The sequence below is a fragment of the Dermochelys coriacea genome, chromosome 2 (assembly GCF_009764565.3).
Source record: "Dermochelys coriacea isolate rDerCor1 chromosome 2, rDerCor1.pri.v4, whole genome shotgun sequence".
Classification (NCBI taxonomy): Eukaryota; Metazoa; Chordata; order Testudines; family Dermochelyidae; genus Dermochelys; species Dermochelys coriacea.
Genome location: NC_050069.1, coordinates 243,059,016 through 243,085,141, shown reverse-complemented (window position 1 = coordinate 243,085,141; position 26,126 = coordinate 243,059,016). Strand labels below are relative to the sequence as shown.

The following is a 26,126-nucleotide window of genomic DNA, read 5'->3' as shown; positions in this document are numbered from 1 at the left end:
ATGTTGCCCACAGGCAATTTGATGACTCATAATGGCTAATTTGAGAAGTAATTGGGAATAGTATTTACATCCTAAACATGTTGTTTATATTAATGTTGACATAAACTTCTATCACAATGATGTGACTAATCACCATTTTGATTATAAGTTTTACCCATTTGTCCTACCCTATCTGTCTTTAAATATGTAAGCTCTCCTAAATAGAGACCATCTTTTACTTTCTCTTTGGAAAGCAGCCAGCGGCCTTTGTAGATGTTAACAGAAATGAATAAAAATAGTATTTCCTCAGTAGATCATCTGGTGGATTGCCATTCAACAGTTCTAACAGCATCCCTGTCTGAAATGTTCAGCTTATATTAAAAGTGGCATGGTTTAGTTGAAACATTTTTATTTCTATACAGGTTTATGTTTAGTGCCAAACAAAATTTGATATTTAAATATGTTTGAAAGGTTATTTGAATTTTCATGTGACGAAACCTGTAAACAAAATATCTCCAGAATAGCTTGCATACTGTTGTTCAGAACTTATGTCAAGTCTTTCCTTAACTTACAACAGAACTATTGTGTCTAATTGTGAGGCAATGGTCAGGGTTTGTTTTTCTGTAATATCCTGAGATGACTTTTATTTTCATCAAGACTAGCCGTCAAGTTGCGTAACCTTAACTGTCATGCTATATGAATGATAACAAGCAGTAGATAAAGCATATAAATATACGGCTGCTCATTACGATCTTTTGAAAGCTGGTTTCTGTGTTAAGTGTAAGAATGCTATAGTGATAGCATCTATGGGATATGACTGTGGTGTTGTCCTTGGGGTTGCTCAGATTTTTTTAATGTCATGAGAACTGTTACAATGTTTGACAAATTTCTGCAATACATTGAAAAGACAAAGGAACAATTGTTCCTGAAAGCATCTATCCACACCTTTCCCAAAATGTAAATGAAAATGATGCATATAATGCCAAAGTAAATCAAAAGAGAAAGAGATGTTTGCTTACTAACTGAGGATATAGATAATATTGTGGTCAATTCTCATGCAAAAGTTAAGGTGCTTCATTAGAATACAAGAATGGCCATAGTGGGTCAGATCACAGGTCCATTTAGCCCAGTATCCTGTCTTCCAACAGTGACCAATGCCAGGTGCCCCAGAGGGAATGAACAGAACAGGTAATCATCAAGTGATCCATCCTGTCACCCATTGCCTAACTGCAACTTCAATCACACCAGTTTTCACTACAAGAATTCTGTATAATAGAATTTATGAGCACCTTCTCTAGGACCTTTTCCTTAGTAAATTTCCATATGGGATTCATAGGGGCTGGAATTAGGGGTGGTTGGGATGCTGCTACACCCCCTGGCTTGAAGTGGTTTCCATCATATACAGGGTTTACAGTTTGGTTCAATGGCTCTCAGCACCCCCACTATACAAATTGTTCCACACCCCAGTGGAGTTTCAGATTGCTTCAAAAATACTTCTGTATGCAGAATTTAACTGAGGTTAGAGGAAAATAAATCAGTGATGGGTACTGTAAGTTGGTTCTTTTATAAAGAAGGGTACCATCAATCAAGTCATATATATAGTTTGACATTGTGAAGTTCTTCATTTTGAGCTTTTATGAAATCCTTGCAGATTTCAAGCCTGCAGTAATGTAGGTAGATAACAAGCCTCGGTGATTTTCAAAACCCATTTTAAATCTTAATAATTCTAGTCATATCAAATTGTCTTCCGTAGCACTAAACAGGTTCTCCAAATCAATCTCTAGGAATTACAGTAGGTGGCTTTTCTTAACTTATATGTTCCGAGAATGGTTTTTGTTACAGTTTCAATATTCTTCAGGCACTTTGAGGGGTTGATTATCAGTTCAGCTGTAATTATATTAGTTGTCTTTGCTATATTAGTTCCTTTCTGTGTTCTAATGATTTGCACAGACAGTTTGTGCTGCTAAGACTTTGTTTAAACGTATCATCTCTTCACTTTAGACATTAAAAAGAAAGAAATGTGATGGAGTTCATGAGGCATGTTTATTTTACAAGACTGGACCAAAAGGGTGTCTTGGGAACTGCATTCCTGTAGATATAGCTTTTAGTTTAGTTAGAAATGTGTGTGTTAGTATGTTTTACATCATGCAGAAGAAAACATAGACTGTTGATCAATAATATTTTTCATGTAGATGACAATGATGCTATACAATCGAGTTTTTATAGCTATCACCTAACATCCATAGCTGGAGAGTCCACAGAAAGACAGCTCCTAATGGGCATTTACTGGCCGTCACCATGTAATCATTTCCCACCAAGAGTGCATTGTCCTCAAATATAATTGAAATAAAATAGGCACTGTGCTGCTGCAAATCTAAATAGCTTGAAAATAGTAGGGTAGACTCCCCCAACTCACTGAGGACACTTTAATGGAAACATAAATACCATAATCATATGCTTTTTGCATGCATTTGACCATTAAAAAGAAAAATGCCCATTTTAGAAGAAGAGACCTCTATGAACTGGTTTCTTTTCCATCAAAACTGGAATCAAGTTGTGTCAAAGAAATATTTGGGGACTGAAAAAAACCCAAAACCCTAAAAAAACAACAGTTGCCTCAGCTATTGTCTGTATAGTGCTAAAAGGCAACTGCTATTTTAAAGATTTACGGTCACACCACATATTTTTATTTGCTGCTCTTACACATGAGAGGGAGCGTTTTATTTAAATGTTGACTATTATTTGTTCAGTAGTGTTTATCTCTGCTTAACTTGAGGTGGGAATAATGAATTCTTCAGAGTAGCAAGACACATCCTCATATCATTTCAAAATACATTTTAAAAGAGTAGAATAAACATACTCATTCTTTCTGGCCTATGTGAAATAATTCTCTGTAATAGCCCAGTAGGTCACAAAAGCTATGAAATATTATATAGTAACTGCCAGGATAAATATTTGTTAAAAAAACTAAGGCACCCATATTGTTATATTAAACTTCTCCTTTATTAGTAATGTCAGTCATAGGAATTTTCTTTAAAGTCTGAGGTATCATTCACACATATAAATCTAAGCTTACCTCCATACCCATAATAGATGAAGATATGAGTTATTACTCAGGGTAACACATCCTGTAAGTGCCAAGATTTTCTCTTACACAAAAAGAGTTATGACAATTCTTTCATTTGCTCTGAGGTGCTAGTGTTGGAGCATTAATGAAAGACCAAGGTAATATAAACCACCTAACCAATGACATTTTAGACTGTTAACTACCTGGGCTGAATAAGGCTATGAGTAGCACCTACCTCACCCAATCTTTGTTTATTGCCATCCTTCCTATGGATGGTCTGTCTTAGAGCTTGATTCTCCAGCCTTATTCTTGTTCAGTACTGCCTTACTCTGCAAGTAGCTGCACTGAGATTAGTTTTAATGGGGCTACTTGCAGACTAAAGGTACCTCTTCATGTGAGCAAAGGTAATAGAATCGGGTCTTTATATTGTAAGCTTCTCAGAGCAGGGACCCGTCAGTTTTATTTATACATAAGTCTCCATAATTCATGTGTGGTGCTGTATAAATATTTTTTTAAAAATCCACATATTTTCATTAGTATTACCTTAAAAACACAGGGCCCTATTCTCATTTACAGCAAGCCTCTTTTCACCACTCTGGCAGTGTAAAGGAGCCTTACATTTATGCCCATTATAAGGCCCCTTTACACTGGCAGAATGGAGAAAATAGGCTTAATATAAATGAGAACCTGACTTCCTATTAAGAGGGGCTTTTAAGAATGGCATGCATCATATCCTGGGTAATTCAATGACAACATTGTGAGGAACAGCTAACAGTCATACCTGTCCAATGCACCAAGCTGAAAATAATACCGGAAAAAAGAGGGGCATGCATGTTTGGCTCGTCTTTCTCTTCCTTGTGGCATATTCTTCCTGTGACTGTGGTGAACCACAGACAGGCTAGTAAATGGAGTTTGAGACTCAGTGGGATCCTTTGTGCCTACTACTATTCCATTTGATTTTAGCACCTATACTCATACTTTAATGCAGTTCAGTGCATTCCTTTTCTTCCACTGTCCACACCATAAACCAACAACCCCCTAGACTGCCTAAAAATAGTTTTCTGTCTTATAGGCCTGTGGATCTAGGAACCATTAGAAACTAATAGCACGAGTATTCCTGGGGCTTAGGTTGCTTTCCTTTTTCCTCCTTGTATCTTGTTGCACTGTAAAACAAAATTTAATATAAATTAATGAGGATTTATGTAGAGTCCCTATTGTGAGGAGTATTTGCTGTGACACTATCCAGTGTTTGGGTTGTTATTATTGGGGGGGGTCACGGAATGAAGATTTACAGTGAGCTCTATTCAAAACATTCATTTTAATTACTCAGATGTTCTATATACTCTCTGACTAGATCCCAAGTGCTGACACTATTGTGAGAACCACTTAATTATACATTTACCACAGTCTCACTGAAACCCTGGAATGTTTGCTTCTTCCCTCTCCAAACAGGCTTGATTTGTAATCTAAAGAGTGATAGCTATTTGTTGTTTTTCCAAAAACAAAATGAGTTAGTACTTCTAGAAATGTTTTCAGTGGGAAAATGTATGGCAAGATAAGAAAGAAATGAACTTCCTATGGAAGGTTACAAAGCAGGAAGTGAAGTGGGTTCCACCCAAAAGTACACCTTGTTACTACTATACTGTTATAATTTTCTAGAAGTAAGCAGTAACTCTGTTCAATTCTGTAAATGATTTATTTGTGCAACTATTTTCTGTGATGAGCCAAGATAGTTATAAAAAGTGGAATTTACCACAGCAGAGATGCAAAACTTGTCACTCTTCATCAGTATAACTGTACAATCTAGATGCAAAAGTGGAATAATAACACATCCTGTTGCCAAGATATGAAAGAAGAAAGCAGTTTTTGTTTTTTCATGCTGTGGAAGACAAAGTTTAATAAAAATAAACTTGCACGGTGTTTTTCTTTAGTGTGACGCAGTACTTGATATAAAAGAGAAAAAAGCTGCTATTTTAGGTGTCTAGTGATTATCATAAAATATATTCCACCAAATGAACTATCTAGCAACAAAGTGAGCACACAAAGTTCTCTGCTACCCAGCACACCTGTACTGTAGAAGCTTTGGTTTTCTTGTTGGAAAAAAAATACAGTAAATTCTTTTTGAAAGCCTTAAAATGCTTTTGAAAAGCAATAGCTCTTTCAGTCCTTAAAGGAAGTGTTATGTTCTTCCCATTAGGTGCTGTTAACATCCGTTCCCTTCTAGTCCTGTTGGCCTAAATGTGCAGTTGGGGCCTGATGTTGTGTAACATAGTTATAGCAGAGGGCACTCCATCTGTAATAAGAAAAGGAGTACTTGTGGCACCTTAGAGACTAACAAATTTATTAGAGCATAAGCTTTCGTGAGCTACAGCTCACTTCATCGGATGCGTTCCGATGAAGTGAGCTGTAGCTCACGAAAGCTTATGCTCTAATAAATTTGTTAGTCTCTAAGGTGCCACAAGTACTCCTTTTCTTTTTGCGAATACAGACTAACACGGCTGCTACTCTGAAACCATTTGTAATAGGCACTCACAGTGGACATACATAGATTTAAAAAAATCTCTAAAGGGCATAATGGATGTTTCCTGGATTTTGTTGGGCATTATTAGTGCTCCAAAGGTGGGAGGAGAAAGTTATCAAGTACTTGAAATGGAAGTGCTTGAAGAATATAATTTCCTACACTTTAATGTTTCACAAGCCGTATAAACCTTCAGACAAACCAAAAACTTACAAAATACTAACACATGCCTATCTTTCTGCTGAGTATGAGCCTCAGCAAATAGAAAGCAAATTGTTCCCTGTTATGCTTTTGGCTGTTCCTCCAGTCTGCTCTGTACTCAGTTCTTGTGAAGTACTCAAGACCCTTGCACTCTGAGCAGTTAGAAAGTAAGGTTTTTGTATATTTCAGTGTGCTGCCTGATCATAAGAATGAAATAGATGGGAGAATACACTGTGCATATGAAGAAAAGTAGTTATCTGCTCACTGGAAAAAATAAAATTTTATTACTGTTGCAGCACTCATGTATATTAGAATGTTTATAGTGTTCTGGCTAAAGATGACAGTTTGCAAAATGGGTATTATAGAGGTGCCACGTGTAGCTCTGTAGAGAAGGCTGATTTGAGTTTTACACATAATTTATAAAACAGGTCAAATTTTGGATTCATCAACTTTTACAAATATCCCTTTTAGATATGCATAGGAAGCAAAGATAATCAGGAGTTTGGATAATCTCTAAATCCAACAATGTTTTTTCTCTCACCATTCTGCTCTATGTACACAGTACTGTACACTTTTGTCCCATGTGTTGTACCCCTTCTGAGCACAATTACTGCAATAAACAAGAAGTAGTTTTAGAACAGTGTTTGAGGAAGTACAAGAATTGCCTTGTGAAGAAGGGTGGAGATACTGTTTAATTCATACCCGTCCGTGAGGCTCCTAGTACTCTCACCTCATCTCTTTCCTATTTTAAAAAAAGAAATGAAATGAATTACCTCAAAGGAGGAACCGTGTGTGACTGCTTCATACTTGCATCCCAACATCCATTCTGATTTAGTACGTGGATATCTCTTGTAAAGGACATGTCAGGCATTCCCTATATTCCCACTATTTAGGGCCTCGTAAGTAGTGCAATTTACTTCATTGGGACCACTCAGGAAAGTATAATCTACCCTCAGTAGTAATTCAGGATCCAAAGGCCTTAAACTAAGTTACATCAGGGTCCATGTCTCCTTGTGCATCTTGTACAGTACACAGGTACTTCTTAACAGATGATGATGATGATAGGTGAAAGGTAGTAGAATAGTTAACTTCTATAATGTTCCTATAATGACAGGTTTCAGAGTAGCAGCCGTGTTAGTCTGTATTCGCAAAAAGATCCGATGAAGTGAGCTGTAGCTCACGAAAGCTTATGCTCTAATAAATTTGTTAGTCTCTAAGGTGCCACAAGTACTCCTTTTCTTTTTGCGAATGTTCCTATAGTTAGCAAACTCAATTTGACCCACTGTTATTTTATGATTAGTCGTCTTTACATGTAAAACAAACTATATTTAACCACACTGTTTATTCTGTTAGCCTGCCTTGTTTGTTTATGTGACCTAAAACATATCCTGCTTCCGATCCAAGTATTTCATGATTGCCGGAAGTGGTGCAGCCTGGTCGGGGGAAAAGAATCCTGTAAAGGAACTTTTAGGAAGGAAATGACATCACTGTGTATATGTGTGGGGTTTTTTTTAATGCCTTTTAACATCTTGTAAACTGATTTAATGCTTATGAAAGGTTCCAGATTGACAGCCCTGGAAGTTGAGTAATTTCTTAAAGTTTAACTTTTTTTTGGCTGGAAAGATATAATGCTTCCCATTCTTCCTCTCCTCAAACTGTATAACCAGTAGTATATTGTATTGGTACAGTATGAATGATGGCATCATTTGTAAGAACTAAAAGTGTATATATAAGAACACTGAAATCTTGTTTCTTATGGCTCAGATATTGAGATATTTAGAAGTTAAAAGGTTTTTCACATGATCTATTTTATATGATTATGATTTTCTGAAAAATGTTCCTCTAACATCAGTTGTATTTAATCTCTACAGAATTATTTTCCATCCCTTAAAATACCAATGACATTTAAATAGGTTTTCAGTCTGATGTATTTGACTCATGCATGCAGATCTTTCTTAGATTATGGACGTATGAAACATTTTGACAATTAATAGAGTAGATATTTGTAACTGATAAGCAATTTAGTACAGTATGCGATCATTTTATGCAGTTTTATGTGATTTACAGTCATTAATTTGAAGGAAAAGAACAAGTTTTTCTTCATTTTAATTTTTATAAGCCATCTAGTAAATTAATATTAATAGATTTTGTAATAATATATAGCACTTGTATAATACAATACATTATTTAATAAAAGTGTCCCCTGCATCCAAATACTGAACCATTAGTGCAGAAGAACATGGTGTCTATAGAAAGAGTCCTACTATTGGGCACCTAAGACTAATCCTCCTATCAGCACCCTCACTTAATAAACAGAGGAGATGGAAAATAACAGTCTCAATTTCTGGCCTATAGCACTGAGACATGGTTTATTATTACTTCCAGCTCATGCCTCCCATGTAACCTAATAGTTGTAGTATATGGCACTGGGTATTATGTGCCATAAAGAAAACGCTACACAACTATCTGATTTTCTTTATCACTGGCATAATAAATCTAGTATAAAAGTAGTAAAAGGGTTTCCTCTGTGTTGTTTTATGTATCCTCTTAAGTTGCACTTTGTCCACTTGCCTGAGATCAACTACATGCATAGTTCCTAAAATGTAGTCATATGAACCCACCCCTTCGCAAGGATAGCTAAATACCCCTCAAGGAAGGAAGGAATGCATCTGGGCTGATTTAATTAGCTAGGTGTGATTTAAAGGTTGCAGAAATCAAAAAGGCTTATTCATTTTCCCTCAATAATCATTTTCCTTAATATTTCATCAAAACCTGCTGATTTGGAGACCTCCTTCTGGGCTTTGATTCATTATGACTGCAGACATAATTTAATTTCCCCCCTTTTTCTCTTTCTATGGTATACTCTTTCATGTCTGAGACACTATTAAGATGTTTCTAACATTCACAGATTGCTAATTGATCTAACTTTTTTTAAACTGTACTTAAAGCTAAGATCTCTCTGCTGTAAAATCAATTTTTCATGCATTTGCTTTTAATAAGTTTTCTTTCATTCTGTGCATCTGATAATGTGTAAATTTTCTTACATATGTTCTGAAAATTAAGGACATTTCATTTTTTACGCCCTAGTAATAGTGAATCACATTTCTCTATAATTTGGAAACATTCTTGGGGTATAGACTGAAGAAGATGCCAGAACAATGACTCAAAAACTGATTTGTTCTACAATCATTTATTACTATCACTACAACAGCACTCAGATGTGTGCTAGGTGCTTCACAGTACCAACGGAAAGAAATTACTTCAGCCCTGATGAATTTACAATTTCAGTTTGGGTGTGATGCAATGGGTGAAGGTAACAAACATTAGGGAGGTGGTGCGGGTGAGAGTCTTTAAAGCAATAAGATCACACAGTTACTGAGTTAGGCATCTGCAGTTATTTATGATTCAATTGGAACTAATTTCAAATTTTCAAAAAATTACTATTTAGTCACTTTGCATAGGCCCCACCTCAAAAGTGAGTCTCAAGGAATTTGAATGAAGAGAGGGGTAGTAGCTTGGAGCACCAGAATTGAAAGGGCATTTCAATGGAAGAAACCTTAGTCAAAAGAGCTAGTTCCATTCTTCTGGCACAATGGAACTCTCAAAAATAAGAATCTAGCTCATCTCTGTAGGAGACAGAACCTTCTCTGGGGGTGAGGAGACCATGGAATGAATTGCCCAGGAACAAAAGACTATCCTAGAACTCATCACTTTCCACTCCAAGTGAACGGGGTGTTTATTTGACCTGCTTTCTCTAGCATAAAGACATAGATAGCAATAGATATATTAAACAAAACAAAACAAAAACCCTACAACCCCAGCACCCTACCAAAACAAGACACTCCACTCTGCATGCTTCTCCTTCCGGGGAGGGGTTAAGAGAACAAACAGCACATGATAGATCTGTAGTCACGTTGCTTAATGCTCTACTAAAAGGTGCTCAGATACTATAGTGAGAAGCAGAATATAAAAAGCTATACAGTATAGAATAGACTTCAGCAGGACTAGTCAGTGAGTAAGGGTTGTGGGATTGGAACCTACATGATCATACTCTGAACACAGATAACTTCTAGTTTAGAAAATGCATTAGTGCTGCTGTTTTCAATGGAGTTACACTGCTTGCTTCCTGATGGAAAATCTTACTACATATCAGAGTACAAGCAGCCTGAAATGCAGGTTTTAACCCTACCAATCACTGGTTATGTGTCAACAACAGAATTCAGTGGGACAGGAAAGATAAAACTACCAGGCAGACTGGGACTCTTACTGGTTTTGGTGGTGGTGGATCTGGAGGAGCCAGAATCCTCGTATTTTGACATTTTACTTTGCTCATCTCTCATTCATAAAAAGACTACACTTAGTGAATGCAGTTGATGTCTATACTAGGCATGCACATGATTTAGACCAGGATCATGTTTTTCTTTTAATATGTATGATGATTTAACTCAATCCAGTCTAAACTGAATTTCAAAAAATGTTCTCTAAGTCTTGCTTAGATGGTCAGAGCTAAATTGTAGTCTGTCTTCTAAAGCCACATCGAATAATTTGAGTTGACTGAATTTCATTAGCTTTCATTAGTTGTACCATTTTTGATGGTGGGTAAAATTGCTGCAGCTTAGGACATCAGAATTGAATAGGACAATAGGTAGAACCTAGACAGCATTCAACATTAAGAATAATCGTGCTTCATTGGGTCTCAAATTTACATTTTTTACCATACTCACTGCTGTCTCCATCATGTATGTAATAGATTGTGTGTGTATGTAATGTATACAAATGTATATAAAGTGTGTGTGAGTGTATATGGAGATGGAGACGGAGACGTACGTCTGTTTAATATATATCACTCTATAACGTCAGAAACATGAAATTTAAAAATCAAGATTATACAGGATTTGAATGATTGTTTAAATAACACAGGATAAGGGCCACCTTGCAAAATTATAATTCACTATTTACATGCAACATTTCTTGACATATTTTCTGATGTTCATAGTTCTTACTCATATTACATTTCCATAAAATAAATATTTTGTTCATGCATATTTCATAGTTACACTTAGCCATGTGGCTTGTTTTGCCTGAATTATTTTAATAAACCCATTGTCTCTTTCATATAGTATGAAAGGGCAAACCATCACCCTTAATTTTTCTTTGTCATTCACAAAGTGTATGAAGCTACTTTTATTTTTTCAGACCATACACTGATAAATACTCATAAAAGTAACCTTTATGGTATTAATAAAAGAACTTTAAGAATACAGCTGTACAATTTCTGTGCTGTTGGAGCTATGAAAATGTACACCAGTTGAGGATTTGTTCCTATATGTGTTTACAGTTCATGCCTTTTAGTTTACTGCAAATTCTTCCACAGAAGTCATACTATGCTGGCACCATTGCTGTTATTGTGGCCCTGCTTTTACTATAGCACTGTTTCTGTTACACTTACAGAGGGCTTTTAGCATTTTTATTTTAACATTTTAGGATTTTATAACTCATCTGTATGCAGTCCTTAGCTGAAATTTAGCATAAATAAATCATGGCCCACAGAGATTTGATATTGCATTATCAAGGGCCTGTATAACGAAAGCTTCCATCCAGTCCTCGACAACTGCTCACCTACTCTTGTTTTGTGAGCTAAAAATCACAGATAGTGAGTGCTGTGGCTTTGCTGGAGAAGAGGGTAAGGGCTCCACAGGAGAAGGTGATGGGAAGAAATGGAGCATCTCTTCTATAGAGACCAGGAGCTCTACAGGACAGTGATCTGGGAGAAAAAGCTTACCTCTGAGCTCTGCTATGCATCCATCCCATGCGCTGGTAGTGAGAAGGTTACACGTTCGGTGTATTGAGCCACAAGTTGATCTGTGATTTTTGAGAGGGTTGTCTTTCATCTTCACAATGTATTGGAACACCCATCAATGATCCCAAAGAACTTTATAAAGTTTAACTAATGCACATATTCAGGATAAAGATCCATTCACCCCACTACTGAACCCTTCACCCAAAGTGTAAAGATCCTTCTACTGAAATGCAACTACCTCTGGAGTGAAATATAACAGCTGTGACAGGAAGTGAAGACTACTGAAGTCAGCTGAATCTTCAAGGGGAATTAGGTAGGCAAAGATAATTACATGAGCTGGAATTTGTCCATGGCACCCAAGGTTAACACCAATACACGTACGAAAAGTGCCAGGTGATGATATTGTGTTAAATGATAGAAAAGCACATTAATTAGAGATAGAAAAGACCCTGTTGATCATCTGGTCCAGCCTCCTGTTTACGCAGAATTGAATCTTACAGTATATTTTCTACCACCATGTCCAGTCTAGTTTCAAATGTCTTTTGGGGTGGGTTTTTTTCACCACTTTATGTTGGAACACTATTCTTCTTTATATATCATAGCTAGGAAGATTATTTCTTGAAACTTAACCTAAATTTTCCTTTTGTTAACATCATCCACTTATTCCTAAATGTACTATGCTCAGGTCCTGAGAGATGCTGAGCACCTGGAATTCCCAGCAATCCATGAAGGGTATCTCTCAAGATCAAATCCTGAATCTTTTTCTTCTTAGCATCTGTACTCTTTGTATATTTGTAGATAAGTACCAGGTCTCTCTCTCATAAACTTAGTTAATGTCAGTCCCATTAGACACTTAATCAGTCTGTATCCTATTCATGTAGAATACAGCAGGAATACAGTTTAAGGTAATTGAGCAGTTATGTCATCTCTTTTGTGCTATCTGTAATTGTTCAAGTCCCCTCTTTACAGGGGAGGACGGTGAAGACTGGGACTTCAGGCACCTCCCATTTTGGAACTGCCCAGTTATGTAGCTAGTTTTTCAGTTCTTCTTCCGCATGACATTTATGTAGTCTGAAGTCACACAATAAGTATCTGAAGAAGGATAACCCTTGATTTCATATCTATCTCAGCATCAGCAGGGAAAAAACTTCCCAATCTTGTTTTTGTATAACACCTTTCATCTCTATGGAACTCGTGTGAAAACTGCTTCACAGAAGTAACAAATATTCAGTTTTATTCTACTTTATTTCATACTATGCCTGTTGCTGGTAGCTGAGCACCTCTGAAGGGCAGCTGTGATGATTGCCATCTTAGCTGATGCACTGGGGATTGAATCGGGGACCTCCAAAGCTAAAAGTATGAGCTGCATTAGCTGTGGCTGTTTAATTAAGGTTGTAATAAACTCAGATCCTCTGCAGATCAGGCACAGAGAGGATGCTCACCAGTGGGTCACACATCTGCCCTTACAACAGTTATCGGATGTGGTGGTTTGTTTTCTGTTGTGAAGTTTTTCTTTCCTGTTCATAACATGTCCAACATAATATGTCATTGCCATTTTCAGTATTGGAGGGGCTTGTTTTAAAATGATTTTAAAAGATACTTTCATAAGGCAGAGGTTTTGAAATTCACATACCATTCCAGAATTCATCACCCATTCCTACATCCTGATTTAAAAATGTGCTAGCAGCCAGAGAACAAGAATGAAGAGGAGCAAAGAGAAGATGAAAATCTCAGAATTTTGAGTAAAGTGGAAGTAGAGGTGAGGGGATCATTTTAGATGGTGACGAGATTAGGAAAGGTGAACTCAGAGGATAAGTTGTTAAGAGAAGAGACAGAGATGGTGGGGAGAAAATGAGATTTGGAAGAAGAGTGGTGATGAATGAAGAGAAAGAGAGAGAAGCTGTGTGTCCAAGGGAAAAGGCAGCTGTGTGTCCAAGAGAAAAGGCAACTGGGAGCCTGGAGCCTGAGAAGGATGAACAGTGGAGCTGGAGAGTGCAGAGGAAAGGAAACAGCCCCTAATCTTTATGGTCACATAAACACCACCCTATATCGGAAACCTACTGACCGCTATTCCTACCTACATGCCTCTAGCTTTCATCCAGATCACACCACAAGATCCATTGTCTACAGCCAAGCTCTACGATATAACCGCATTTGCTCCAACCCCTCAGATAGAGACAAACACCTACAAGATCTCTATCAAGCATTCCTACAACTACAATACCCACCTGCTGAAGTGAAGAAACAGATTGACAGAGCCAGAAGAGTACCCAGAAGTCACCTACTACAGGACAGGCCCAACAAAGAAAACGACAGAACGCCACTAGCCATCACCTTCAGCCCCCAACTAAAACCTCTCCAACGCCTCATCAAGGATCTACAACCTATCCTGAAGGACGACCCATCACTCTCACAGATCTTGGGAGACAGACCAGTCCTTGCTTACAGACAGCCCCCCAATCTGAAGCAAATACTCACCAGCAACCACACACCACACAACAGAACCACTAACCCAGGAACCTATCCTTGCAACAAAGCCCGTTGCCAACTCTGTCCACATATCTATTCAGGGGACACCATCATAGGGCCTAATCACATCAGCCACACTATCAGAGGCTCGTTCACCTGCGCATCTACCAATGTGATATATGTCATCATGTGCCAGCAATGCCCCTCTGCCATGTACATTGGTCAAACTGGACAGTCTCTACGTAAAAGAATAAATGGACACAAATCAGACGTCAAGAATTATAACACTCAAGAACCAGTCGGAGAACACTTCAATCTCTCCGTTCACTCGATTATAGACCTCAGAGTGGCTATCCTTCAACAAAAAAACTTCAAAAACAGACTCCAATGAGAGACTGCTGAATTGGAATTAATTTGCAAACTGGATACAATTAACTTAGGCTTGAATAGAGACTGGGAGTGGATGAGTCATTACACAAAGTAAAACTATTTCCCCATGTTATTTCTCCCCCCCACCCCACTCCACCCCCCACTGTTCCTCAGACATTCTTGTTAACTGCTGGAAATGGCTCATCTTGCTTGTCAGCATGAAAGGTTTTCCTCCTTTCCCCTCCCCTACATTAAAGTGTAGGAAATTATATTCTTCAAGCACTTCCATTTCAAGTACTTGATAACTTTCTTCTCCCACCTTTGGAGCACTAATAATGCCCAACAAAATCCAGGAAACATCCATTATGCCCTTTAGAGATTTTTTTAAATCTGTGTATGTCCACTGTGAGTGCCTATTACAAATGGTTTCAGAGTAGCAGCCATGTTAGTCTGTATTCGCAAAAAGAAAAGGAGTACTTGTGGCACCTTAGAGACTAACAAATTTATTAGAGCATAAGCTTTCGTGAGCTACAGCTCACTTCATCGCATAAGCTTCACGCAAGCTTATGCTCAAATAAATTTGTTAGTCTCTAAGGTGCCACAAGTACTCCTTTTCTTTTAGCCCCTAATCTGTGTCATTAAGCTACATGAGTATACTAATTCACACATTATTCACTAGAATAAAACAATTAAATGTTGCTGTTAAAATATTTTTTATTTTATGAGCCTTTTCTCCAGAATTCACCTAAGATTTACCTGGTCCAGGACACCCAAACGGAGTTCATTCCCTCCCTGCAATACTGCAGGAACAGAAATAAGGCCTGGCTGCAGGATCCCATTATCTAAATTCAGCCTTTCTCCCTGTCTGTATCAGATCAGAACAACTTGAATGGGCATGAAACAGCAGGAGAGGCAATGTATGTGTTCAGGTTCTTGCAGCTCAGTCACATTACCATCTCATTGTGTCTGCAAGGGTGCTGCAGACTTGATTAAAAAAATTAATGATGAGAAACAAAAATGAGAGAGAGGAGAACAAAGGAAAAAAGTAAAGGCAGCATGGAGGAAGTTTACTGCATAAAAGTCATTCAGTTATCCCTCAGAGCTCAATCCCTTGTCTAATAATCTAAGTTGGTCCTTCAGGACTGAACTGCTTAAGTGAAATGGCAATGTTGTGGTAAGGGGACTACGGGAGGCAGGTTGTGAACAGGATTGCACATATATGCATGAACAGTGAAGCAGAGATTCCATCTGTTTGTATTTGTCTCGTGCCCCTGTTAGTAGCAGAGATGCAAAGACTGGTGAATAAAAAGACTAAATGCTAGCCAATAATTCTTTCTGGTCAAGGTTGAGGCTCTGGTCGTACAGTTTGAGGAAACTTGTTCTGATCCTTTGTGTGCTGTGCTCTTTCTGTGGCTAGTTTCCATCTCCAGGGCTGCAAATCTGTCAGTTTACACTATATTACATTTGTTTAGAAATCTGAAGGAAAAGAAAAACAGCATAAAAAATCTCACTGCAAAGTCATTGGACACTGAAGAACATCAGAACTGAGCTGGAGTAGAAATGAAAGAGTTTTAACCCGAATCAGAATTGGGAGCCATTGCAGCTGTTTATGCAAACAAAATACTATGGTTGGAGGAACATTATGATGCTTAACTTTCAACCTTAAAGCACTAAGCAAGAATAAACTTATTTTTGGTACCATTCCCTCCAGATTCCCTTGAGAAGAGAGAGCCCTCTTCCATCACTTCCCTTGACCAAAAAAACCCTCCTCCCAGCCCTCTAGTCCTGTTCTATCATCCCATTTTAAACAAGTCCCAGGACACCCAAGGCATCCAACCACCTGTGGACTGAGAACCATGTACTTCCCTCTCACCCAAATGCAACCACCCCAGATTATCAGTTCATTAGCTCTGTTGACTCCCTACCAAGTTCTTCTTTGTCCCTTCCTTATTTCCCCACTAAAACCAGCTCAGCCCTCCTTCTTTCCCAGCTATATGAAGGTGTCAGGAACAGGTAGTGTGAGGAGGCAGATGAAATTGGGAGCATAGTCAGGGAGAGAAGACGGGAGTTCCCATTAAGGAGCAAGGCAGAGAAAGTCTATTTCATTCTAGGCAAGAGTCCTAACCAGTACTCCCTTCCAGTGGCCAGAATCCTAGGGTTTGCCTAGATAAATAGTTGGTGTGCAGCCCACTGGGGTGTAAATCTACAGGGCACAACTGTGCTGCACACTACTTGTCCATGTATACCCTGCTACAGAGTACTAAAAGGTCCCTGACCTAATCCTGTTTAGCCAAGTAAATCAAAGTGCAATAGGGAACTTTTAGTGCACGGTAACAGGGCCCGCATGGACAGGTAGTGTGTGGCACACTTGTGACCTGTAGATTTACACCCCAGCTTCCTGCACGCCCAAGTATTTGTCGAGGCAAGCCCTTAGGTTTTTCCTCTAGCACATTGCCCCATGGAGACTTTGTTTCTTGGGAAATTTGCAAGTCCTTGGGTAGTGATATATTTTTTACTTATATAACACCATAAGAGTATGGTAGGCACTTTTTATAGATTAATAAGATACAGTTTCTGTCTCAAAGGTCATAGAGTCAAAGTTTAGATGGAAGACAATGAAAGGAGGGTGGAAAAGAAAGGGGGAGGACAAAGGTTACAACAGTGAGATCCTCATGTGGTTGCTTTGGTGACATCCACCTGGGAATTAGCTAGTTTCCTAAGGGATCATGTACCACCTATAACAATGCAAGTATTATCTGGAGTAAAAAAAAAAGAGATTCAGAGAGACAGAATCAGAAGAAAAAGTGCTTTCTTTAGTAATCCTAATTCTTACTTATGCTACATCATTATACCTACATTTCATCTAAGATTTTAAAGAACAACTCCTATTCATTTAAGATGTTTCCATCAAAAACTTTTTCCAAACCTGCTCAGTGCTGAATGAATACTGAAATGATTCATGCTGCCAGACCTTTCTAACTGAATAACTGATATACTTTGACAAGCTGAACATACAATTGGGTATATTTGCCTCACTATATGCGTGTGATTAACGTAACTAGGACTTGCGTGTGCTCATCAAGGGGAGAAAATGCCCCAGGGTGGATATTGCCTGATGGTTCAGTGAGCTGAAGTTTGGTACTCAATTTAGTCCGTTGATAATGTTTAACAGAGTATAGTGATGTTTTATAGATCTGCATGTGAAAGTATAAAATTCAGTGCACTGCAGAGAGATAGGGAACTAATTACAATGGTGAGAATGTAAATGGACACTATCAACTTGTTTAGGCCCCAGAATTTACCCTGCTAAATTCTAAATCCATATTCCTGGAGGATGGATTAATATACTCTTATTTTTGACACCGGCTCATTGGCAGCATGATGCTGTTGGAGCCATGCTGCTACGGCTGCCTCCAGGCCCCTGAGCGTACATCTACACTGTACTAAAACACTGTGGCATGGCCGCAGGTGGACTGACTCAGTTGACTCAGGCTTGCGGGTTTAAAAATCAGAGCGTAGATTGTTCAGGCTCAGGCTGGAGCCCGGGCTTTGAAAGCTGACATGGTGCATGGGTCTCAGAGCCTGGGCTCCAGCCCAAGCCTGAATGTCTACACTGCAATCTATAGCTCTTCAGCCCAAGCCCTACAAGCACAAGTCAATTGACCCTGTCTCTGAGTCAGTGTCGCAGGTTTTTTATTGCATTGTAGACATGTACCCATAGGCTCTAAGCAAGAATAACACAAGCCCTTAGATGCCAAGGGGATGATATGTTACCTCAGACCCCATATCTAGCCCACTTGTGCCTCCTTTCACAGTTAGTCATTGACCCAGAGCTCCAGAGTGGAGATTGGAGTCATGGAGGTGGCTGGACCTCTTTTCTGTGGAGGGGCTGGAGGGAAGTCTGTTCATGTAGAGTTCTCGCCATGTGTGCATTTCAGAGGGACAATCCAAGTTATTTATCTGTTTTTCTCTTACATATATTTATAGCTCCCCATTACTGTAATATCTGAATGCCACACAGTCTTTAATGTATTGTTTCTCACAACACCATGCGAGGTTGCTGCTATCCCCATTTTACAGACAGGGAACTGAGTCACAGAGAGACTAAGTGATTTGCCCAAGGTATCACAGTAAGTGTGTGGTGGAGCTGGGAAGTGAACCCAGGGTCTCCTGAATCCCAGGTTAGCGCCATAGCCACTAGGCAATCTTTCCCATTGTTTGAAGGGGGAGGGGGAGGGTGTATGTCTCTCTGTCTCTCAGTGGACGCATAATACGATGATGCCTAGACACATGATGACTAGTGTTCTATCGCATGCATTCATAAGAACTTGTGTGTAGTAAATAAAGTGTGTGTGTGTGTGTGTATCTAATATAAAATTACACACACACACACACAACCCTTGTTAAAAGAACATTATTAAGGTTGCAAAGTCAAGCACTAAAAATTTAGGGAATGCCGGAATTAGGGTGGCCTGTGCAACCTTCATTCAACCCCTTGTGAGTATGTATTATGATCTTTAACTACATGATCACATATTAATTTTTCCACAGAGCTCCTGCCTCATTCAGTGTCCAGGATGGACAGTGCTCACTTAATATTTTATTTTTTTCTCTTTGTTCGATGAGTGGCCACCTGCTTTTTTCTATTGCACACAGTTCAAACCCTGGTATGAAGAGAGAATTATTAATTTCCTCCTGGAAATTCCTTTTTCTATGGTGCTCATCCCTATAGTATCCAAGTGCTTCATGAACATTAATGAATTTATGTTCACAACATGCCTGTGAGGTGAGGGGTGGTATTATCCCCGTTTTACAGATGGGGAACTGAGGCATAAAGAAATTAACATAAAATTGTCCATTAAATCTGGGTGCTCAATTTGACACCTAGCACCTGATTTTTCAAAGTACTTTGCATTAATGTAGCATTTTATATGTCCAATGCACAGCTTGCATTGACTTCAGTTGCAGCTCTGCACTTCTGCAGTTCAGGCCCCAGCATCTCAAGTTGGGCATCCTGAAAATGAGGAACACACAATTGGTGACCAGCCTGTGCACAGTTTGGTTTAAGTGACTTGCCCAGCATCACACAGGAAGTCTGTGGCAGAGGCAGGGAAAGAATCACATTCTCTAGGGCAGCATTTGAGGCCTTAACCATGAGACTGTCCTTTCTCTTCCTGCGATTCACTGCCCCATTCTTCAGCAGCAAATTAAGCAGGGATCCTAGAAAAACAGCCTCCTTCACTGCCCTGATTCATCCCTAGAGTAGGTCTATTCTCTGCACTGAATGAGGCAGGGATCCTGTGGAAAAATAGCATGTGATCATATAATTAAAAATCATAGTGCATATACCCAGGAGATGAATTAAGTTTGCAACCTTAATTCTGGCATTTCCTAACTTTTGGTTTTTTTGTTGTAACTTATGTTTTTAACATAACTTTTGGGGTATAATTGCTAGATTTTTAAAAAAGAAAACTAAAAAAACCCCCAGAAATTGCATCATATTGACATGGCTCATCACCTCCTGTCTGAGTTCTGTCTTTTCACTGCCTAGGCTCCTTGCCTATCCAGTCCCAGTCACCACTCCTCAGGCTACTCATCCCAGTCCTAATCTCCTTGCCTAGCCAGTCCTCATTCTCTCCTACTGTTCCAATTGCATGTCATCAGTCTTGTTGCCCTCCCAGCTTCTGCTTTTGATCTGTCTCTGCCCCACCCCCACTTGCTTGCAGTCCTAGTCTCCCTCCACGGGGTCTTCATCCAATCTGTCTCCTCTTCCAATCCCTCCTCAGATCCTTTCCCCTGTGGACCCCTCCTTAACTTCTTGTCTCATTCTCTATTCCCAACCAGTCCCAGTTCCCCTCTGCCCCCCCAGCTTCTTGTCAAATCTATTTTCCCTCCTCTGCTCCCCTCACACTGATTCCTAATCCAAATTTGATTGTCCAGCCAGTCCCAGTCTTCCCACATCCGCCCAACTCCTTATCTGAGCTCATTGTTTCCCTAGCCAACTTCCTAATCTATCTCCCACTACCACCACCAGTTCCCTCCTCAGCTACGAGTCAACCTTCCCTGGCTCCCAATTCTGTGCCTAACCAGTTCCAGTCTCTTCACCCCTGGATCCTAGTCTCCTTGCTCAGCCAGACTCACCTTCCCCTCTCTCCGCCTGGCTCCCAGTCCATTTCCTTGCCAAACTGCCCCAGCCCATCTCCCTCTGCAATCTTAATTTGGCCCCCTTGCACCTGTGCATTATGCTCACTATTACATGGTCACATACTATGTTTTCTTAGGATCTCTTTGTCACTCTGTATGCAGTTTGGACAATGTTCAATATTTCCTTTTTATCCTCATCATTCAATGAGGCTCCAGGTCTTATTTATCTCACACCATCGAATCCTGTACCAAATCCAAAATTATGTGAATGTGTGGATTGCTGTGTACCATTAAATACCTGCCTGTCAGTGGTGGGCAGGTATCATCAGTGTATAGAATTCCCCACTCTTGCAAGATTCTGAACCCCTTGCTGGACCAGGGCCTAATTTTATAATCTATTTTGAGACCATGTAAGATGCTATATAAATAGAAATTCTTATTTTATCTGGACAGTATAGTATGTGGTAGACTGGGGGAGACATTATTCAAAGAACATTTTGAACCAGCACGAGTTCCAGTATATGAGCAATTATAATATTGCTATAGAATTAATTGTATAATGCATTTGATTCCTTAAAAAGAAGTAAGAGACTATTTTGGATTTGTAACGTAATTTTCTCACTAGAAAAATATAATTGGTTCTGGAAGTAACATTTTAACTATTTTATATTGTTAGTAACACCAGTGTGACACAAGAATTAACATGACAGAAATGCAAATGGATTTTTTGGCCAGAAATGCAAATGGCCTGACTACTTCAACCATAATTGCTACTGGAGAATTGGTTCATAATGATTTTCATTATACACATCTCCTTTTAAATGCTAATAATTTTTAGTGCCTGACTATGAGATCCATGAAGTTGATGTTCTGCTTCTCTGTCAGTGAAGTCCACTCCACTCTACTCTGGGCTTGGTCCAGAGACCAGTGAGGTCAATAGGATTCTTTTCATTGACATCTACAAGTTCTGGATTGGGCCATTTTTACCTTTACATACCTTTTTCTTTTACATAACATTGGGTCTTTTTTTTTTCTTCACCAAACCCTTTAGGTTTTGGTGATTGTTTTTTGGATTTTTGATCATGTTGTGCTAATACATTTAGCTACTTCTTTTCAGAGCGGTGTTTGTGTGTGTTTTTGTTTTGTTACAGTGGTTCTGCAGCTATCTTGTAAATAAAACCGAGTCATTTTGTGGGTCTATAAGTCTCTCTCTCTGACCTTTATTTTCTCTGTTTATTTGTTTATCTGTTGTAAGAGATTCTTTCCCTTGACTTATTTCCATGTGTACAATGAACTTAGCAACTCAAAATAATAAATCTGGGTTTTGAGGGGTTTTTAATCATTATTTTTTTTATAAAGTGCCTAAATCCAGAGACTAAATGTAGCCAAAGCTAGTGTCTGAAAAAAGTCACTTTGTGAACTTGTACATGAATGAAATGATTAGAAATATGTTAATTTTTATAAAGATGGCAGCTGTAGTTTTTTTTATTTTCACTAAAGAGCTATTTTTCTGCTGAAATGCAAATTTAAAATGAATTGTAATCTGTATTTTTTCCTAAATTTACATGTGTAACTTGATTCATATGAGTAGCCCAATTATATCCAAGGAACTACTTGCTGCATAAGTAAAGTAACACACATGCTTCAGGGTTCGCAGCATTGGGGCCTTAGATTTTGTATCTCTGAGAAGTAAATGCTACAGCTACTGTATTAAGCTAATTATGATAATTTTTTTAAAAAGTAAATGTATTGCTTGGGGTTCTTTAAGAAACACCTCATTACTACAACAATAGTCTTCAGAGTGTTTTTTATCTGAAAATCATCTAAGTAGTTAGACTTCTTGGCAGCTACTAGGCTACAAACTTCAGATGAATTATGGTCTACTTACACAAGTAATAGGTATATTAAATCTGAGTATTTCATCATCAAATCTCTAATACAAGTGAGATGAAGTAAAAATAATAATACTTAGCGCTTATAAAGTGTTTTACAAATAATTGACAGGTTTCAGAGTAGCAGCCGTTTTAGTCTGTATCAGCAAAAATAACAGGAGTACTTGTGGCACCTTACAGACTAACAAATTGAGCATAAGCTTTCATGGGCCTACAGCCCACTACATCGGATGCATAGAATGGAACATGTAGTCAGAAGATATTTATACATACAGAGAACATGAAAACGTGGAAGTACCCATAGCAACTGTAAGAGGCTAATTAATTAAGAGGCAGTATTATCAGTAGGGGGGAAAAAACTTTTGAAGTGATAATCAAGATGGCCCATTTCGGACAGCTGACACGAAGGTGTGAGGATACTTAACATGGGGAAATAGATTCAATTAGTGTAATGACCGAGCCATTCCCAGTCTCTGTTCAAACCTAAGTTAATGGTATCTAGTCTGCATATTTAATTCAAGTTCAGCAGCTTCTCGTTGGAGTCTGTTTTTGAAGCTTTTCTGTTGCAAAATTGCCACCTTTAAGTCCGTCACTGAGTGATTAGAGAGGTTGAAGTGTTCTCCTACTGGTTTTTTAATGTTATGATTCCTGATGTCAGTTTTGTGTCCGTTTATTCTTTTGCATAGAGACTGTCCAGTTTGGCCAATGTACATGGCAGAGGGGCATTGCTGGCACATGATGGCATATATCACATTGGTAGATGTGTAGGTGAACGAGCCCTTGATGCCACAAGTACTCCTGTTCTTTGTACAAATAATTGTTACTACAACCCTGGGGAGCTAGATAAGTCTTTATCCCTTTCCTTAGAGAGGGGAAATGGAGGCAAAGAAAGCTCAGTTCAACAGTGTGAAGCCTGCTGGGTTTCATGGGTTTAGCTGAAGGTAAGAGATGCATCTGTGGGTGTATTTACACTGCAATGTAAGCCCAAAGTTAATGGGGCTCGAGTCAGCTGACCCATGTTAGGCAACCCTGGGCTTGAGTGTCTACATTGTTTTTGAACCCTAGGTTAAGATTTTTCTAATCCGTTCTTGAACCTAGGGCTCTGACATCCACACTGCAGTGTGCAGACCCAAGTCAAAGTAACCACATCCCAAATTTGCTTGTGCTCTCCCCCGCTCCCCCCACCCATTCCAAAATGTGGCTGCTCTAGTCTTAGGACCGTATACTGTGAGAAAACTTTACTGCCCACCCTGCATGTTACCAAGAAGCAGCTTGCTTTCCAAAAGGCTTGATTGGCTCACTCTTCAGTGCAAACCCAGGAGGCTCTGTGATGCTGTGCTTGCAGATGGTGATGAAAAGAGAATGGGTTAACATGGGGGCTGGCTTCCATTTTCAATAGAATGGATTGCAGATTGTTGGGATAGTGTACTAAGGAAGTTGTCCCACGGAATTGTGGGATACTTCCAGCTGACTCCTGGGATCTGAGTCAAGGTGTGCAGTGTCTACACTGCAAAGCAAGTAGACCTGAGTCCCAGCTTACCATGAGCTCAGATCCTTCAGCCTTGCAGAGTCCTGGGACCTTGGTCCAAGCCCTGGGTTAGCGCAATTGCAGTGTAGACACAAAGGGAGTTAGGCTTGAGCCGGGGCTGAAGCATAGGTTTATATTGCAAAATAGACACACCCTCTGCGGCTCAGTTTCTTCATCTGCAAAGTGGGATACATATCTGTGCGTCAATTTCTGCATATTTATTATATGTTGTACAACAGCTTAATGCTCCTGCTTTTGAAATCAATGGCAAGATTCCGGTTGACTTCAGTGGTACAGGATTGAGCTCGTGTTCTGCATCTCCTTTCCAGCCCTAAATATTGGTAGAGACCTCAAGAGGTCATCTTCTAGTCTATTCTTCTATGCTGAGGTAGGACCAAGTATTCCTGGACCATCCCTGACAGGTGTTTGTCTATCCTGTTCTTAACCTGCAGTGCTTAGTGTCATATTGAATCAACTGGATCCCGCTACTGCTCTGCATTTTATTACAGCAAAAAATGTGTCCTGCTCAGATGCCATTTAATTTTCTCTCCTCCTCCTCCTCTTACTACTCCAGATCAAGAACAAACATTGAAGAATATTATTTTAAGCCTTACAAATTTGAGAAATATTTAACTTTGCCTTTAGTATCATGGGCTATTTGAAATTATTCAATTTTCAACTCAGTGAGTTCTCTCAGACTTTATTCCAAGCTGTTCTGTTTCATTGTAGGAAAGGAATTTATAATTGTGATTTTAGCATATGCTCTGCGTGCGAGTGTAAAATCTCCTTAGTGGTTACATACTATGTTTTTAAGTGTGCTGACTTTTACCACTTTTAACTTAAAACTCGTATTCAGAGCATACTGTTACATAGTGTATTTTAAAGAAATCCCATTGTCCTCTCAATGAAATATACACATCCTAATTAGTTTTTCACTATCTTTATCCGTTAGATTTCTCATGTTTTTATTTATTGCTGGGGGATCATTGTAGCATTTTTAAAATAATCTATAACATCAGGCACTGTCGAGTTTTTTCTGTACCCCTCATGAGCTTTGTTGAGTCCACCTACTTCCTTTTTGCCATGATGAATTTCCTTTGTAGTTGAGTATAGTGATTTTCTGGGTTTACATCCCTGAGGCTCTGCCTTCCAAATCAATATAGTTTTTCAATGAGTGTTATTTTATTTTGTGATGTAGTCCCTTGCCCCCTTTCAAGTGTATTTTAGAATAAGCCCAAGTGGAGATTTTCGATAATATGTCAGTTTATTTTTTCTCCATGTGCTTGTTTCTCAGTCAAATCTAAATCAATTGTTGTCCAAAGGTTTCTTATTTTCTGTTCTTATAAATTGTCATGGTCAAATGGTTTTTCTAGGCTGACATTTATCTTTGTCATGTAGCTGTCTACATTTTGAAGTATACAAATACCGTAGACCTCTGACATTCCGTCATTAAATATATTAGAAGGGTTGACCAGATTACAAAACCCATCAATTCCTTTTAGTTAGATTTGAAGATATTAGGAATATGAAATGTACCCAGGCTTCTGAGAAAGAAGTTAACAAATTTTCTTTGTTTAATTACTCATTTGGGATACTACAATCTGTTGCCAAAACCAGTTACCATCAGCTTTGATTAGAAATCCTGCAAGACAGCTGCTGAAATGTGGAGTGAAAGAGATTGTATTGGATTAGAAAGGAGTTCCTTTGAATTTGAAAGAGCAGAAGGGTATCACTGGGGAACATTTGAATATGAATTTATTTTAATATGGAGATGGCTAGGGGTACAATAACATATGTTCTGGTTTCAAATGTTTTTCATTATTACATTAACTGTCTTTGCAGAATTTCTCTGTGACGTACAGTCATTTTAATTTTAACTTAATTTCAATGCACAGTGTTGCAGCCATACAAGTTGAAGTATTTCCTGTGTTCATAAAACAAATCCATGAATGAACCTTTTTTCCCAACCAAGTGAACCCACACTTTTGCTAGTTTGAATCTATCCCAACAAAAGGAAGCCTTGAGAATGTACAACCCCACCTCTTTTCTAAAATAGTACATTCCAATGCTAAACTTCAAAAGCATTGTTCTGCTTCCCATTCCTGTTTGTCTGGTGGCTAGTCCCTTTTTGTAACAGGGCCTTACTAGCAGAGTTTGTG

At 38.8% G+C, this 26,126-nt stretch overlaps 1 protein-coding gene and 1 long non-coding RNA gene across 14 annotated transcripts in view; both read left to right on the top strand.

Moving 5' to 3' along the window:
• Positions 1–26,126, top strand: part of PARD3 (par-3 family cell polarity regulator) — a 657,871-nt gene that overhangs the window by 522,474 nt on the left and 109,271 nt on the right. The window lies entirely within an intron of this gene.
• LOC122459038 lies at positions 2,745–24,075 on the top strand. The gene is made up of 3 exons (XR_006279459.1): positions 2,745–2,755; positions 9,054–9,058; positions 23,991–24,075. It is a non-coding gene; the product is annotated as an uncharacterized LOC122459038 (long non-coding RNA).